The sequence below is a fragment of the Cricetulus griseus genome, chromosome 6, assembly GCF_003668045.3.
Source record: "Cricetulus griseus strain 17A/GY chromosome 6, alternate assembly CriGri-PICRH-1.0, whole genome shotgun sequence".
NCBI lineage: Eukaryota > Metazoa > Chordata > Mammalia > Rodentia > Cricetidae > Cricetulus > Cricetulus griseus.
In genome coordinates this window covers 125,578,772-125,587,442 of record NC_048599.1, presented here as the reverse complement: position 1 = coordinate 125,587,442, position 8,671 = coordinate 125,578,772, and the positions used below count along the sequence as shown (strand labels likewise).

Genomic DNA, 8,671 nt, shown 5'->3' with positions numbered 1-8,671 from the left:
AAATTAGTCTCCCAGGCACAAAGTATCTTTTCATCCTGGGAGTATTTTATTGTAAATTCAGATCCCCCAAATAGAAACGACCTTATTATTTTTAAGTATAACAGCAGTATAGCCGGATAGTGGTGACACATGCCTTTAATTCCAGCACTTGGCAGGCAGAGACAGGTGGATCTTTGTGAGCTCAAGACCAGCCTGGTCTACAGAGTGAGTTCCAGGACAGTCAGGCTCTTATACAGAGAAACCCTTTCTCAAAACAAAACAAACAAAGTAATATAAACTTATTTCCTAAAATACAGAACAATTTAAAAAAAGAAAGAAAAACCCCTCTCATCACCCCAACCAACGACAGACTATATCTATCCAGATTACGTCTTAGGCCATCACATCTATACACCGGTTTATATACTATTAGACCACAGACACACACACACACACACACACACACACACACACACACACACACACACACACACACACACTATAGCCTGTTTTTCCCACTACACTACTGAATTAATGGGAATACTCAAAGCTCTTTCTGGAAAATACCTGGCACACTCCTTCTGAGCCCTATCATCACCAACATGGTCAGAGAGATAAGGAGAAAACTACTCATTTAATAAATGGAGTCACTCAACAATTCTCCTAACTTGTTTCAGCACTAACACAGTGGGGCTCCCTGCAGGTAGGACCAGCTCCCATAAGCCAGAGCTCAGGGGTCAGTCCTGAAACATTCAGTGCATCCAGCCAGCCAGTCACCCTTGCTTCCCTGCTTCTCCTCTTCCTTCTACTGCCTTTGCTTTCACATGTTGGGTCTCTTCTTTGTTCTCTTATCTCCTGTATTTTCATATGTTTCTATTTCCTCTTACTACAGTTTTACAGTCTTAGAGTTTCTCTATTTACTTTTCCAGCTCTTACATTAACATATTTTCCTTTTAATTAATGCATTTTATGTAACATAATGGATTTTGTGGCAACATGTTTTCAAGTTATCTTCATATTGGTGGTGCTTCTTAGTTGTTCTGTTTTATGTAATAGTTTCCTGACTTTCGATAAGGGTTTTTTGTTTGTTTTGGTCTGTTTCTTAAATGGTCTTCGTTTCTTTGGAGTTTAGATTTGCTCCATTGTTTTCTATTTTCCTTATCTCTTTGACAGTGTTTCTTCCTGTTTCTTGCCTATGCTGTAACATTTAGGAAAAAGGTTTTCTTGTCACTGTAGAAGCCCACATATTTGCTGAAGGAGCTCTCATGCGACAAGACCCTAAGACAGGACTATGTGTGAAGCATAAGCTAGCAGTCTTCCTTTCTGAATGGAGGATCAGAAGCCAACCTTGAGGCAGAAGATCCTGCTTAATCCCTCAATAAAAAAGGGCTTCCCAGCACCCAAACCAAGAATCTCTTTCCCCAGGACTCATTCAATTTTCTGATACCTGAAGTCTTAGAATAACTTTCTGGAAATAAATGACTCGTTAGATTTCATCTTAATTTGAGGGGGCAAGGCAGGTATCACTAATACAGATGCATGATTTCAATTCTGAAATCCAAAGATCTCTTAAAAAGCAAAGTTTTTACTAAGTAAATTTTAAAAATGAGAAACATACACACACACACATACAAAAGCAATTTTTTTTCTCAAAGTACATGGCAGAGACTTCAGGTCACAAAGCTAAGCTTAACTGTCTGAAGAAACTGCTTTTGCTTCTTAGTATAAGTAATGCATGGGTAGATCCTCACTGTGTCTACTTTGAAAGGGAACCGTGGGTTTTCCTATGGACAAAGCAAAGTATTTGAGTAAGAATTGCTATGGGGGAGCCCATGGACCCCAGACTGACGTCTGGGAGGCCAGCATAAGATTAATCCAGACCCCTGAACGTGGATGTCAATGAGGAGGCGAGGCCTCTGGTAGTAGATCAGAATTTATCCCTGGCAAAACAAAGGGCTTTAGGATCCCATTCCACATGGAGGGATGCTCTCTCAGCCTGGACACATGGGGGAGGGCCTAGGCCCTGCCCAGGATGATGTGACAGACTTTGGGGATTCCCCCAAGCAGGGCCATATTCTCCCTGAGGAGTAGATGGGGGATGGGATGGGAGGCTGGTGGGGGGTGGGAGAGGAGGGGAGGGAGAGGGAGAAGGGATTGACATGTGAAGCAGGCTTGTTTCTAATTTGAACTATAAAAAAATCATTTCTTGGGGGGAAAAAAGAATCCCAAGCCGGGCAGTGGTGGTGCACGCCTTTAATCCCAGCACTCGGGAGGCAGAGGCAGGTGGATCTCTGTGAGTTCGAGGCCAGCCTGGTCTACAAGAGCTAGTTCCAGGACAGCCTCCAAAGCCACAGAGAAACCCTACCTCAAAAAAAAAAAAAAAAAAAAAAAAAAGAAAAAGAAAAAAAGAAATAAAGAAAGAATTGCTATTCCATTCACTCTATGATGTATATGAACTATATCCTCCTCCCAAAGATATCCCATTCAAAGGACCTTCCCAAACAAAAGACAGCCATTTGGAAGACATACTGGAGATTAAATTGATTTCCACTTTTATACCATTGTCTTTTAATAATTTTATTACTGGCTAAGTTTTTCTTACTTTTTTTTAGCTAATACTTATGAAGTTTAAAGAAATCAATAGTAAATTTTAGCCACGATATCCTATCTTATACCCACACAGAAAAAAAATATAAAAATATTTTATTGATGTTACAGAAAAAATATATATACTTAAACATTATTAAAAGTACATATGTTTAAAAAATGCCAAAAAACCAATAACTTACATAATGGTAAAATCCAAAGTAATAGGAAACCGTAAAATGCTTCCCTTTGGTCTGCTCCCTAAAAAGCTGTGACAAATATGAGCAATCAAGAGACTACTAAAGGTTACAACCCAATTCCTTCATACTTGGGTCCAGTCATCTTATACAAGGGCAGCTAGTCCCCAGGCCCTTTAAAACTGTGGACACACTGTGCTTCTCTAACAGGTGACCACTGTCTCCAAATTCTGACAGAGTCACACATCTTGATTTTGGCTCACACAAACTGCTGACTACTAATCACTTGTTTGAGAACACCCAAAAGAAATTCATTTATTCTGATTTTAAAACCCGACTTAGAAAGTCACAATTTTTTCAAGGAACCACTGACTTCAGAGACCAGCGCACACTAGGCTTCTCCTTCATGTCAGTGGCACAAGCTGGGTACTTCGTTTACTTTTAATGGTCATGTTTTTAAGCCTTGAACTTAACCGAGGAATGGGATGAGCATCACGACCCCCATAAACTACGTGAACAGCAGCAAGGGAATGAAGAATGACCACAAATTCCACAGAGCCAGGTTGAAGCAAATCCCTACAGCAATGAAAGTTGCGGTCGTGATGGACACCAGTGCTGGGTACTTGACACCATATTCTTCAATATTAGAATTCCAAATAGACTATGTAGTAAAATGCAATTGACAGGCTGACAAACACCAAGGCCCCATCAAAGAGAAACCAACTATTAGTGTGAAAGTTTTCTTTGAAGGTTTTAAAGAAATCAACATAATAGGTCACAATGAGGGGTGCCAAAATCCAGAATCCAGAATCCAGAATGAATGAATGTGAAGTCTTAGAAGAGGTCTCTCCTTTTTGTCAACAGTTGTGGTTTCTGGTCTGGCATTGTCCTTGCAGTCCAGCCCCTCTTCGGAAGGAAATAGGTAACGCCGCCGGAGCTGGTCCCTAGCCACCCAGCGTCCATCTTGGCGTCGAAAATTTTTTAATAATCCAAATTTATTGGTATCACATGGAGTTGAGTTTTCTTGTCTTCTTCCGAGTTCTTTTTTTTTTTTTTTATTCTTAGACTAGTTGTTTTATTGTCTTGGTGCTTGATCTAACCCAGAACTGAAGACTTGCTAGGCAATATCCCCAGACCAGAATGACTGTTTTGTTTTGTTTTTTTCCTGTCACATGTGCAATAGTCATAGATACTGACTTTAAACCTACAGCAAAAACCATGAGGAAACTTGCACTCAGAAATGGCTCCTCAGCCAGAAGTGTACACATCCGCACATATAATTCACCAGTTATCTCAGCTAGGCAGGTGCTCTGTTTGCAGCTACATGTCCAGTCATAAGGCAGAACTTAGATTAGGCTCCCTCCTTAACAGAGCCCAAAGCTATCAATATTAAATCCAAGACACATTCTTTAATTAAAAAAATCCTAGAAACTATTGTCAGACAGAAATCACCTAATAAAAAATAATTTATAACGCACACCCTAATTAATAATTTACCTTCTAGGATAAAATAATTATCAAAAGTAATCACAATTAAAAAATACTATTTCTTTTTAGTATAGAGATGATCAGAAGCCAGGAGAATCTTGGGTAACAAATTCAACTACAGTTATTCCTTTCTGTTGAATTGTATCCCATTACCAATGTTTTGTTTTGTTTTTTAATCAGAGGTCCCTGTGCTCACAGTCCATTCCACTTGTGATTGTGACTTTGCAAATAATAAAAGCTTCTAAGCTTGATCCAGTATAATTCCATCTAAGAACGATATCCACTAATTTAAAATCATTTTAAAAAGTACAACCAGATGCTTAAAGCTTAATAAGGGATCAAAATTGGTTTCAATTAGGCCACACAGCATTACTGGCCTAGAACCAAACTCTGATTAAACAAGAGATGGCATGAGAGTCAGAGTGTGAACAGTATCTTCCAGGTCACAACATTATAAAAAAAAAAACAGGAGCTCTGAGACCATTTTTCATTGTCATATCCTCACATTCTTCAGCAGTGCCTGGCAAAAGGTTCACATTTAGAACTTGTATTTTACTGAGAAAATTAAAAAGTACTTCTTTAAATGCCCTATATGGATGTAAGCAGGTTGTGGTGGGTGCCATTCTCCTAAGGAGCAGGCTAAGACTGTTCTCCCCAGTGAGGTAAGAGGGAGGCAGTAATGCTGGCTAATTATTCTTCCTGGGTTCCCACTTCTGGGAGGCACCAGCTAGAGTCCCACCTCATCTCTGACTTGTTGCCAAGGGTGACAACATCCAGGAGAGATAGGTCCATGTGAACACAAAGGGCCCTCAAGTCTGAAAAGGCTACTCATGCTTCCAGACTCCTCATATGGCTGTATAAATCCACAGTTGGAATTGCTTCATAGACCAGCTCTTCCCTCTGCCCAACCTAACTTCCTTTCCTCTTTAAATTAGCAACCACAAGAGCACACCTTAGTATAGCCGTTCTTTGTTAGTCCACAGAGGGGAAGAATACTTCCCTAGGGAACCCCACCACTAACCAGCTGTGTCCTATATTTGAAAAAAAATATTGCTTGAAAAAAACAAAATGTCTGAAAGCATAATTCCCTGGATCCCGTCTTGTATTACCAAGCTTAGGATGAATTTCAGTGAGCTGGTGAGGAAAAGCTGGACAAGGAAGACTTCCATTGAGACAGACAAGAATCAGTGGGCAGATGACCAGCAGGGCCACATCGTGGGAGCCGGTCTTGCAAACACATATGCACCTAATTTAGTTGATGTCTAGGAGCAGCGGTGCCACAAAGGTACATAAACGGTCATCAACAGCATGGAATTAGGAAGCCAACAGATTTGGGCTAGAATTCTTTCTGCACAACAACTTGTCTGCCAAGTGACCTTGGTTTCCTGAAGCCTCAATAATGAAGATAATTGTACACACAACTATTCATTTTGTTGCCCATTTTATGCTTGACAAAATACCTAAAACATATAGTAGGAACTCACTAGATGGAAGAGATATTTATGTCATTAAAAAATATTTGTTCCTAAGAAAGGAAAAAGATGACATCCTTCTACTGTCAATCTCCCAATCTGAAAAGTAAGTGACTGTTTTTCTTGCCAAGAGGAAAATAATCCTCTGAACTTTGGTTTTCAGTGCCCAAAAAATGAAAACACTGATGTTCACAGGGAAATGGAAGAAGGGGTATGGGGGAGACTCAATCCTACTGGCTTCTAGAAGGATGAGTGATGAATGGAGTGTTCCTACTTCTGCCTATACTAGCATACGTGTGTGTGTGTGTGTGTGTGTGTGTGTGTGTGTGTGTGTGTGTATTAGGACATGGGCTTACTTTTATATTTACATTCATGGGGCATGGAAAGTTTATCTTCAGTGAAGATCTTGTTATTCAAACTAAGGTTAGGAGACTTGTGACTCCCACTATAACAGAATAGAGATATAAGAAAAATCCTCTCTCCTGATAACAACTATAAAGTTGAACAAAACATTCAAAAGCCATCATCTCAGTACTGTGGAATTCACCAAAATTGTACAAAAAAACAGAGAAAACTTCTGAACTATATATGAGCATACTACAAGCCTGGCACTTTGCCCAGGGCTGCTACTGTTACTCCTTCAGCTCTCAGGTCAGTAGTCTGACAGGGGAAAGCTACGAAAGACAGAAATGATGCTGTTCCTACAAAATACACACTTGACTTAGCATTGTTAGCTTTAAAAAAAAAAAAAAAAAACAATAGTTTTCAGTCAAGAGAAGGCCAGGGTTCCATTAGCCTAAAGTTGCTGGTTGGTTTGGAGCAAGACAGAGTTGCAACACAGCTTGGGAAAATAAGCCTTCCACAGAGGATATGAGAAACCTCCCCACAATAGGCCATGTGCATTCAGCACTACCTGTACACTCCTGGTTTACAAGAGCTGAGTTTGAGCACACAGCAGGGAGACTTACTACAGAGATTCTTGTCAAATTGAGAGTTGATGGGGACTTGAAGACCATCTGAAGTTTGAATATGCTACCTGCTCCCACTCTGTCAGTAGAAAATGAAAGCCATGCTGTAGAGCCAGGAATTTGGGCATAGCCTCTCACCAATAACTGACTGGAAGAAGGCCATTTAAGATACAATTAGGCTCAAAGCTAAAAATAAGAAAAACAAACTAAATAAGGTCCCTGGGGCCACACACTGCAAGGATGATAGGCTTTCTAGACTTAGTCCAGGAAAAATTATCAAACACAAAGTAAACAAACACAAATTCCTCAGAGGAAAAAGTCAGAACCCAGAGTTGCTGTGAGAGATCATCTAAATGGTCTAGTTTGCAAATCGGCTCCACTAAGACATGGAAAGAAACAAGGAATGGTTGCCCATACTCAGGAAGCAGGGAAAGAAAAGCAGTTTCTAGACATTGTCTTTGAAGGAAAAGATAGTGAGTTTAGTAGACAAAAGCCTGAAAGCAGCATCATAAATAGTTGTAAAGAACTGAAGAAAACTTCATTAGAGGACAGCAGTGCTTCAGGAAACAGAATCTGAGAACACAAAACTTCAGAGAACCAAATAGAAACATGGAGTTGGAAAGTGTAATAACTGAAATTTTAAAAACTCACTGGAGACTTTTTTTTTGACATGGCAAATAAAAATAAAAATAAAAATGAGAACTTGTGAATACACCAAGGGAACTTGGCCACCCTAAAACACAGGATGCTGGAAAATGAACTCAGCCTCAAACACCTGTGTGAAATATCAAGCATACAACATACATGTACAGGTACTTCCGAGGAGACAAGAGAAGGGATAAAAGCTAAAGGAATAATGTCTCCAAACTTTCCAAATTTAATTCTTTATTTTAAAGCATTTATCTGAAGATCCAGGGAGCTCAATGAACCCCAAGTAGGACAAAATAATCCATACCAAGGAATTCCATAGTCAAACTGTTTGATGACAAACAGATACACAAACACATACACACACACACACACACACACACACACACACACACACACACACACACACTATCTTGAGATTATCAAGAGGAACGGCTCATCTTGCGCAGGTGGCAGCAATGTACTTTCTCACCAGAAACAGCAGAATGACAAACTCAAAGTTCTAAAATCTATCGTCCACTTTCAGCAGCTGTCTTTTGTAGCTAAATGCTAAATGAGTAAATTTGATGAAATGAAAGTAAACAGAGATTAAGAGACACAGACAGCATACTCGCCACTCCTCTTTCACGTCCTCCTTTGTCACTTTCTTGGCCTTTTCTATGTCCTCCGTCACCATCTTTTCCTCTTTTCAGGCCACGACTTCTATGGCAATTTATGTAGCTATGTAGATTGCCCATTCTAGAAACGATTCTAGAGAAACACAGAGAAGCCCTAAACCCCAAGTTCCGACATAGCCTTCTCTCTTTAGGAAGTGTCTCTTATTTCTAGTGTGTACTCAAACTTTGGAAATCTTTATAAAAAAGGAAAAAGGCAAATTGGATGCGCAAAACTATAATTTCAATGTGTCTTGCATCCCTAGACCAGTAGCTTAAGAAGCCTAAAGAAGAGACATCATGTCTGTATCTAGCTTCAGCTCCATAATTACATTTTTAGGACACCTAGATGGCCCAGCACTGTAGTTGCTTTATTTACAACAAGGTCTTGGTGTTTATGCTAATAATATCTTCAGAAAAAACATTTCCTTCATTTCTGTGCTCTGATCTGAAGTGGGCAGGCATGTAGGAGAAACTACGGCCAGCCTACCCAAGCCGCAGTAGCCCTGTCCCAGGTGCCCAGTCTCCGTGCGCATGTGCATTGCGCTGGCACTTCTTCCCTGAGCCAAGCCACCAAGCCTGCCTCAACACTAAGAGACATTGATGGAGAGACTCCTGACCCAGAGACACCAATGAGAAAAGGACATGCAGCAGTGTAAGCCGCCTGAGCCAATGGGACC

General features: G+C 40.2%; 1 pseudogene; it reads right to left on the bottom strand.

The window, feature by feature from the left end:
- Positions 1 to 3,231: 3,231 nt before the first annotated feature.
- Positions 3,232 to 8,014, bottom strand: LOC107978323 (annotated as a pseudogene).
- Positions 8,015 to 8,671: the final 657 nt, after the last annotated feature.